The sequence below is a fragment of the Sardina pilchardus genome, chromosome 9, assembly GCF_963854185.1.
Source record: "Sardina pilchardus chromosome 9, fSarPil1.1, whole genome shotgun sequence".
In the NCBI taxonomy this organism is placed as follows: Eukaryota; Metazoa; Chordata; class Actinopteri; order Clupeiformes; family Clupeidae; genus Sardina; species Sardina pilchardus.
In genome coordinates, this window is record NC_085002.1 from 16,964,318 (window position 1) to 16,974,317 (window position 10,000).

Below are 10,000 nucleotides of genomic sequence, written 5' to 3' on the forward strand. Positions count from 1 at the left end.
GTGTGTGTGTGTGTGTGTGGGTGTGTGTGTGAGAGAGAGAGATCATCTAAAGAATAGAAGCTAAGTTATATGGCAAAATTAATATCATATCAAAGAACTACCGAGACTCACTGACATTTACTAAGAAGACAAACTAGTCCTGATCACAATCTCCTTTAAAAAGTTTAATTAAAGAAAGAAAGAAAATTGACAAAATGTTAAATGCGTATAATATAATGTGACTCTTCGACCTCATTAAACTACAAAAATAATATTCTCTATCAACAGTTTGATATTAAAGTCTATACCCACAGGTCTGAGCAGGTATGATAAGGCCCCGATTTTGACTCTGCCTGAAGGGTCATCCAATCTATTCTAGGGAGGGTTGAGCCGTTTGAGTGGATTCATGGGTAATTGCATCACCATCATCAGTCCGAGGAGGGTCAATTACTGGTTTAATTAAACTAGGAAGACCTCCGATAATTGTGCCAATGACCTGAGTCGCCAAAACATTTGTCTTTGAATTACAAACGGACATAAATCGTGCTGGGAGCAGCTGATGGTGTGATCCTGTGCCTTCCCTGCGCGTTGACGCTGAAACTAAGTGTTGACTTAATGTTGGAAAATTACTATAAAGATGAACGTAAACGTTTTGCCTGTGCACATTTAAACTGTATTCATTGTCGAATTCTGATAACGAACATCTTGTTCCATCAGCTGCTAGTACACTCTTGCACCACAGGGGAGCAGCAGTCTATCTTTTTGTCGGTCTCGGCACGATGCACCGGAGTCCTGCACCAGACACAACACAATAGCTATTGTATAATGCAAAGTCAAAGTCAATATGCAAATAAAGTTTATTCATTTACTATGGAGTTCCTGGTTGTAGTCATTTTCACATTCAATAAGCACAAGTCAACGCGGTGCGTCTTGAAAGCTTTCCTAGACAATTACGACCTCGAATTCATTTAGCGGTCATTTATTTACTACTATCTCGACTCACACGTAGCCACCCTGACCAAGTCAGCAGTTCTTGACGTGCCATGTAGGAATAATTGCTAAGTTAATACAATATACGACAATTAGGTGTAGTCTGAATCTTCTACCCGTCTCCCCGGAGCCCTGTCAATATTGTCACCAGCGCTCTCCTCCTCCGTCATGTGAACTTGACTTCTGTTGAAGGGTATGGCTGTATCTGTTGTATCTTCTGTGTTAATAAGGTTTTCGGTAGGGGAAAACGAATTGGACTGACATCTAATAAGGAGGAACTAGTCCTAATTGTGGCCGAGCCGTGCACTGGCCTCTAATGCGCTTGGACGGCTGTCGGAGAGGAGCTCGGAGGTTTAGAAACGTTGGAGGAGGGGTACGCGAGCAGCGCACAGGGTTCCTGCAACATCAGCACAACTTGGCTCGCATTGATTGAAGGGACTGCAGACTGGGATCTAACGGCGGCGTAGTGTTTTGCTCGGCAAGAATGATAATGTTGCGCTCCCTCCGCCTGCCCCCAGTTCTTCTCCCAATCTATCTCTGTTCTCCACATATATAGGAAATCCTTCTCTCTATAACACATTTGCCACAAAGAATTAGGATTTATAACGGAATAATTACTAGATGGAACACAAGTCTGTGGTTAAAGGGGGAAAATACCACTGCTTTGACGAAGATGACAAACCGTTCATTTAGACGACATACTGTAAGTCTATATGCTGCAAAGGCTATAGTAGGCCTTCTGTCATTTCTGTTCACACGAGCGATTTATTGCTGTGAGAAAGGAAGACGTTGTGCTCTCACACAGGGAAAATTAGTGATGTGCGGGGAAGTGGTTCTCAGATGAAGCAAGTCTTCCATCTCATCTTTTGTATTGACTTTGGGTGTGGCAGTGATACACCACGGAGACGGTTTTCTCCAAGGATGCCCTCACCCATCTATTCCTCGTTCACATTCACGCTCTCTTCCACTCCCTCTCTCTTTATCTGTGCTTCTTTTTATACATCTTGGTCAGAGTCTGAGATGAATGCATTTGAGGCTACACACATTGCCCCAGTGCGAGAGAGAGAGAGAGAGAGAGAGCGAGAGAGGGAGGGAGAGCGAGAGAGCGAGAGGGAGGGGGAGAGAGAGAGGGAGAGAGCGAGAGAGAGAGAGCAGTGGAGCTGGAGGATTTATCCAGCTTACTTCCCATTTTGCTGATACTCACATTTTTCATGCTCTCGCCATCCTTCAGAGAGAAATGATCGGGGAGGCATACCTTTATTAAAGATGAGTAAGTCGGCAGCCACTATAAATTCAAAGGAGACTGCGAGATGGCGGAGGAAAGGAATAGGAGTGGAGTAACACAGCAAATGAGTGTGAAAACTAGGAGATGCCTCTTTCTCTCTCTCTCTCTCTCTCTCTCTCACACACACACACACACACACACACACACACACACACACACACGGATCATCATGTCTACAATGTGATTCCTTTATACCTGTTTTTAATTTACACACATTAGTGAACTGAATTCAGTGGTCCCTCTCTCTTTATACTGTCTTTTACTCTCTCTTGCATTCATGAACTTTGTATATTTGGTAGCAGCCAGAATATTACCCTCATTGTATTTGCTCCAATGACAGACAAAAACATACCAAGACAGTCAGAGTATCAAACAAAACAAACAAACAAAAAAAAACACTGATGTAGATATACACTGAATACTTCTCAGAATCCATGCACTTACCATACTTTTCCCCTCTCTCCTCCTCCTTCTACACTCCTCTCCTTCCATCTTCTTCGTTTCACAACACTATAGGGAAAAAGGTGCTATATAGAACCCCAAAATGATCCTATATTGCGTGCTTCATATATGGCACCTCGAAAGGGTTCTTTAAACCATTTTAAGAGTACATCAAAAAGAAACCCTAATGTTTTGTTTTTTTTTAAGTCTGCATAGCACTCCAAGAACCCGTTTTAAAGAGGGTTGATTAGTATTAGCACTCTCATTTCTGTAGTATTTATTGCTGTAGCATTTATTGTTACGTAAGGCCTTCTGTTTATTGTTACCTTTCTGCATTTCTGCATTGTTGCTTGGATGTTATTACTCATTTTGTAAGTTGCTTTGGCTAAAAGTGTCTGCTTAAATTAATGAATACAAATGTAAAGGCACATATGAAAAAAAAAATATATATATTTTTTGCAATATTTTTTTGCAATATAACAGGGTTTTCATCTCATTTAATTGTATAATGTCTTGTGTATTACATCTAGACAACTACATGTTGTTCAAATTGGACAGTACAAACACAACTCGTCAAAAATGGTCCTTACAAGATAAAAAGGTTTAGGGGTCAACTGAATAGAGCATGGCTCTCCCACCTAGGGGGAGATGCAGAGATAACTCGTATTCTCCCACAAAGGATCTGGTTTGGTGGGGTGCTGGGATGGAGTTTGCCTTCCACTCGAGCAGTCCTGCCTTACACCCAGATCGCAGATTACCATGGAGCCAAAACCAAGTGGATTTGCCTGTCAAATCGAGGAGGACAACAGTGATCTGATGTGCTGGGTGTCGTCTGGGCTCTCTTTCTCTCTCTTTCTCTCTCTCTCTCTGGGCTATTAGCTCTGTCTTTCTCTCTTTTTACAAAAAGGCTGTTTGCTAACATGACTACATCACTGTGAATAACTCTGTGGAATTCTTCAGCTGAGGCCTTTGGTTGATACTGACTGGCCACAGTGTAAATGAAAAAGGTTTGTCACTTCACACGGCTAGATAGTGTCTACCAATACTTTGAAAGTGCTGCAACGTATTGATGTAAACTTTTCTTACTTGCACCCGTGTGAAAAGTAGGCCCCTGAGCACTTGTGGGTGTCTTGACTGCAATAATCTTTTCCCTTTGAGGTAAAAAAACACACATGGCATGTTGTTCATCTTTGTTCTGTAATAGGGTCACAATGAAATTACTCATCTACTTAGGCCAAAGATGGGTTACTATTTAGGTAAGATGCAACCAGAGATGATATCTTCTATATGATCTTTGATGTAACTCAGATTTACAGTAAGTTGCTTGATAGCTGTTTTCCATTATGACCTATAGCAATCCTTCTAGATTCAAATGGACATCTGAACATCTATACTGTAGGATACAGTTACATTATTTAATTACAATTTAAATCACCTCCTGTATTACACACACACACACACACACACACACACACACACGCACACACACAGAATCCTGTAGATTGACATGCTGATAAATCAGGTGGTGTATTATGTTGTGTAGCATCTGTGTGCTTGTGTTTGTGTTTGTGTGTGTGTGTGTGTGTGTGTGTGTGTGTATGCCCGCCCGTGAGAGACTGAGATGCTCTTTTTCTGTTGGGTTCTGTGGGAAGATGAACTCTCTGACTTTTCCAGCCTTGGTGATGGCAAACAGCAGTACCATGTTTGCCTGGCTAACTGTCAGAAGATAGGTGGGGCAAGGACATGGCTCAGGTGTCAGCCCCTATACCAGCCCAAGGGCATTTCATTGCACTCTTACCCTTAAAAAAGACTCTCACAATTCTTGGCCATTATTACATGTCACTCATTCAGGTATTCACAATGATTTCAAGTGCATTTTAAATGGCTTCTGATTTAATAAATCAGGTTATCATAGCTATAAACTCTTGTTGAGTGGTAATTGTGTAATGTAATGTAATGAAATGTAAATATTATGAATGTGTAATATTAGGACATATATAACACTGGAGTATAATTATTTATACTCTAAATAACATAGGCTAATATATATGATGCATAAATAACATAATATACTGTATATGATATCATACTAATACCTACATTTAAAAGATGTGGATTTGCAGTTATAGTCCTCAGGGCGTTGTCAGCATTAAACAGAACTGATTGTGCAAACACAGCCAATATCTAATTATAGCAACACATCACTGATAGCTACCAACTTATGCAAAGTAGCATTTTTAACGCATGTACCAACATGCAGGTGGGACTAGAGGGAGACTATTTTCTGTTTGGGCCAACCCTCCCCACCACCACCACTACAGTCCATCTCAGCTGGGTACTTACTGTTATAGGTTAAACTTTAAACTGCCAGAGAGAGAGAGACATGCCTTTTCACCTTTTTAATATCTGGGTGCAGCATGTCATATGCTGAAGTGGTCTTGCCAGTTGGATTGAAACCTGCAGTGGCTCTTGGGTGTATTTATGCATTCCCCTTTTTCATTGTCAGCAGATACCTGATCACTGATCAATATAATGATCTAGGAAAATATCAAATGTGCCTAATTACAGCAAACTTATTCTGGTGCACCTGGCAAAGCCAATGTTTGCTGGAGTAAGGTGAGGACTTGGGTTAGTTTGGACCCCCAAAAATGACACCCAACAACTCAAGCAAAGAGAGCAGCAAACAAGAGAAGCTGAGTAGGGTGCAGCACTTTCCTGTGTGTGTCGAGTAGATCAGGATCACCTCGCCTCACCTGCACGGCACAGGTCTGTTGAGATTAGTCGATAAATAAATCCCTTTGAAGATGTGCTTTAAAGCTTTGATAGTACAAAGAGTGTGTGTGTGGTTGAAATGTTTTCTCAAGAGTGCTCGAGGATTTACCCTGAGACCCACTAGATACTTTAAAGTGGCCTTTGATAATCCTCTGCTCAACGGTGTGTTTGCATGTGGAGCCTATTAAGTTACAAATGCACACAGAGAGTCCCACACTTAAAATAAGTCTATCAAGCACTAAAACAGTGCATTTGATTCCAGCAAATATGCAAACAAAAACAAATGAGCCATGAAAAAGCATTTTACCATTGTTACTAGTTTCAATGGTAAACCCATAAAAGTAAGTTAAACTGAAAAGTCACAACTGAATTACAGTAATATATTACTAAACCTTTGTGAGCTGAAGTGGTACCAAACTAATATAGGTTAGTTTTTATCAGTGCTAACTGTTGTTGCTGTCTGAGGGCTTTTAGTTGGCTAGCTTGCTATTTTTTAGAGAAGACGTACGTACACAAATACAAAACTCTAACGTTAGAATTGCTAATTTTTAAAATGTTTTCATGAAACATTTTATGTTTCAGACAAGCCCCTCTGTACAGGCAGTTTGTTAAGTGTTGTAATCTGAAAATAACTTTAAAATGTTACTCATTTGTCCTTGGTTATCAACCGAAATGTATTCCTTTGTAGCCACTATCATGGTGCACAGTTGCTACTTCACTGTCAATTTCATCCTAATTTAAGTCCACGCTCTAAAGATGTGCAGGTCACACGTCAAAAGACAACAGGTTCCTTGCAATGTTTCTGTTTGAGTGCTCTTGACTGTTCCACAGACTGAGCCGAGTTAAGAAATGCTACAAGAGCAGTAACTTTTGAACCGTGTGCTCGGCTTCATTATCTTATAACTATTCTCCTCTCAAACAGAGGTTTCCTGTGGAGAATGCGGTAAAAATGAGCTTGCTTAGAGTTGCTCTGACCCAATGCTCTGACCCATTGCCAGACAGTCCAGGCTGACACCATCATGGGTGTGGGGTCTAAAGAAATTCAAGGTCTAGCCCTGTAGGACTTGAGCAAGCTACCCTTGAGCACTTGAGCAAGCCAACACTTAATCCTGTCAGCTGAACTCTAAAATAACGGGAACAGATAAATGGTGTGTGTGAGGTATATCTCTCCCTCTCTGTCTGCCTCTCTTCTGTTTCTCTGTTTGTCTCTCTATCTCTTAGTCATTCTGGCCCAGACACCACCAACAGCCAAACAAGAAGGAAAAAGCCTTTCGTGACTTTTTTTTATAAGGGCATGAACATCATAAAGAATGGTGGCTCAGGTACATCTTTACATGGTCACACAATGGGTTGCATAGCCCAGAGGTAATGAGAAATGACTGTTATTAAGATTTGTCATTTGTTGACATATAAACATTTACGTATGCCAATATCACGCTGCTGCTGCTGCTTACTGTGACTGAACTTGCGGGTGTTAATAATGTGTTGCTGGGAAACAGAATTATGTTGACCTTGTTTGAACAGACTGAAGTTGTGGCTTGATAATCAAGTAAAAGTTGATAGTATAAAGTGTAATATCTGTTCAAAATGTTCTCCGGTACAACTAAGAAATATATTTTTAAACTTAAAGATTTAACTATATGATTTGAACCACAGAAGCAGACTGTTCATTAAGAATCCAGAAAAGTCTGTTCATTTTTCTGTTCTGCAGCCACTGGACAACGATGCAGAACTGAGTTCACTTCAGTCATGGAATTGATCAATTAGGCCTATCAGCTCAAATATTTGCAGTCTACATGCCCTATTGATGATGTGATTTATCTGTCCCTCCTGCCAAATACACACACCAAACATGGCCACTATTCCACCTTGATTGCTTGAAGATAGTTACTACAAGTATGAATCTAACATTATTTACACTAGAGCAAGTAAGTTGAGGAATTAAGTCTTTAGATTAATTGGCAGGCTATATACTGTTAATTCTATGCATGGATTATTTTTTACATGGAGAATCTGTCTGCTGACATGTTGAAACCCTTGAACAAGACTGTTGCACAGCACCGTATTAGACAAACAAAGATTAGCTACCAGCTGTCTGCTCTTGCGCTTAGATGGAGCGAATGTATTTCCCAAGCCAGTGTGAACAATCAGTTGAAAACACTGTGAGAGATATCATTATTTGTCCCGTGTTGTTGAGCAACAACCAATCAGCAGTGTGTTACCATTTTAAAAAGTTCACAAAATTCACAAGTGTTAAAAAAAATATATATGTTATTTGTACAGTGAGTTTGGTTTGCCTGATTGGTTGATGAAGATTCAGTGAGTGAATGTTGCTTGACTTGACATGACTTGAGCCGGGTACTTCTCACTCTCTCTCTCTCTCTCTCTGACAGGAAATTTCAAAATAGATGACAGGTCCATCTGACTTCTGCAGAGGGAACAGAGAAAAGGGTGACACTGATGGCTAATTTCTCCACACACCAGTGTTGACATGATCTATGGAAAATGAAGTCAAATCAAGTGACTTGAATTTATTTATAGCACGTTTAAAAGCAAGATGATGGAATTGATGACAGCATGTACAACAGTATAGGAACAAGAGCGAAATACTTGAGAATAATGACCCTTCTAAAGTCAAAGTAATATAAGATAAAAAAAAAAACAACAACAAAAAAAACACTATGATGAATTGGGTGTCTGGAGAAAACTGTTTTCTCAAGATAGACCCACTTAAACTTCTCTGATTCGGGGGCTTGCAACAACTTTATGGAACACACCAACTATATGGGAAATTAGATTACTTACCCTTATCTTCTCTGTGTGTGCAATAATCCAGTCAGACACAATTAGTCTATTTTACCATAATTCATTGGAAGTTACACCAGTTAGCTAGCCTTTAGCTAAAGGGGACCTACAGTATAGGCTAACTGATGCAACCCATTTTTTCTTCATTTTGTCATCTACTGTAGCCTGTGCACAGTTCTTTCTAAATGTTTCACATCATATTACGACTATTGCATGCATATCCTTTTTATGAAAAATAATCACACACCAGGTTAGACATATTTGATGCAGTAAAATGGACACTATACATCGCTGGCATTGTGAGTAACACACTGTATTAATTAAGTCACTAGTTGCAATCCACAGATTGGCCATGGGTGGGAGAGAGACACAACGCAACATTTCCCACAACAACAGCAACACAGTTTCCCAAGCCAGTTGACTGTAGTCAGTGGGATGGGTCAAAGGTCAAAAGCCAGAGGTGAAAGCCTCTCATCAACATGTTTTGCTGTTGGTGCATTGGGTCTCCCCTCCCCCGGGGTCTGCTCCAGGTGGGCACTGTAATTCACTGGGGATGAAGCCCCCCCTCCTCTCCAGTTGTCATGAAAAGAGTACAGAAAAAACAAACTGGACACAGTATTTGTGTATTTCCTTGGGTTTGGAAAAAACATTAAGTGTGAGGGACTGTCTGTTCTCAATAACCTCAGTAAGGAGAATTCTAAGAATTCTTTAACATGTAAAAGAAACATGGCAAATAGTCAGCAGAGGATGTGCCAATGGTTGTTCTAGGAATTGTCTGACTGTCATTTAAGGTTAAAGTCTGTAGGGCTGGACAATCGGTCACTGCAGCACAGGAGCGACTGCTGTCGTTAGGAGTTCCTCTTCCTCTGTTCTGTTTACTTCTTCGTTTTTCTCGTTTCTGAGGAGGCCCGCTGCGAATTGGAGAGCTTTTTTTTTTTTTTTTCAATTTTTAGAGGGAACATTTTGGGTCTGAAGCAATTCTGCTGTTAACAAACACAAACAAACTAACAAACAAAAATAATCACTTTTGGAGAAAAAATGTTTCTCATTTGCACAAGGCTACACAATATGCAACTTTATTTAGGAGTTCGGTTTTTATTTTGTCATCTAAATAATTCCTAATTTTGCTTCTTCAGAAGGTTCTGTGACAGCAAATGTGCACTAAGATAACCAGGGCCACCCAGTTAACCATGGTTATCTTTGTTAATACCTCCTCACACATGATGAGTACCATTTTGTGTCCTCTGTATTGGACAGATAACACACACCACAATATCAGCCTATTTTGATGTAATTATTTTGCACACAAATAGAGTGTTCTGATGTTTACTTTTGCCTATATGTCTCAGTGTAACAACGCTGTTTGTGTGGAACCACAACTTCTCAGATAAAGAGCCTCATCAGCTGTATTTTTTTTGTGTTGTTTGTTTGCTGGATGTGGTTTTTAACAAACTCACTTCCTATGTCGCTGTTTCTTTCTCTTTTCGTTCTTTTCTGTGGTAGTTGGTTGAGTAGTTGTTACTTTTTTGTTGCTTGCTGCTGTAACCTTAGTTTGGACAGCTCCTGATTGTGTGTTTGTGTGTGTGTGTGTGTGTATGTGTGTGTGTGTGTGTGTGTGTGTGTGTGTGTGTGTGTGTGTGTGTGTGTGTGTGTGTGTGTGTGAGGGTGAGAGAGAGAGAGAGAGAGAGAGAGAGAGAGAGGGGGGGGGGGGGGGGCCTATTGCAGAAT

The 10,000-nt window shown here is 40.4% G+C and overlaps 1 long non-coding RNA gene across 1 annotated transcript in view; it reads right to left on the minus strand.

Moving 5' to 3' along the window:
• Positions 1–7,786: 7,786 nt before the first annotated feature.
• Positions 7,787–10,000, minus strand: part of LOC134092894 (uncharacterized) — a 21,750-nt gene continuing 19,536 nt past the window's right edge. Inside the window, exon 3 of the long non-coding RNA XR_009940265.1 lies at positions 7,787–7,895. This is a non-coding gene — a long non-coding RNA (uncharacterized LOC134092894). The remainder of the gene's footprint in view (positions 7,896–10,000) is intronic.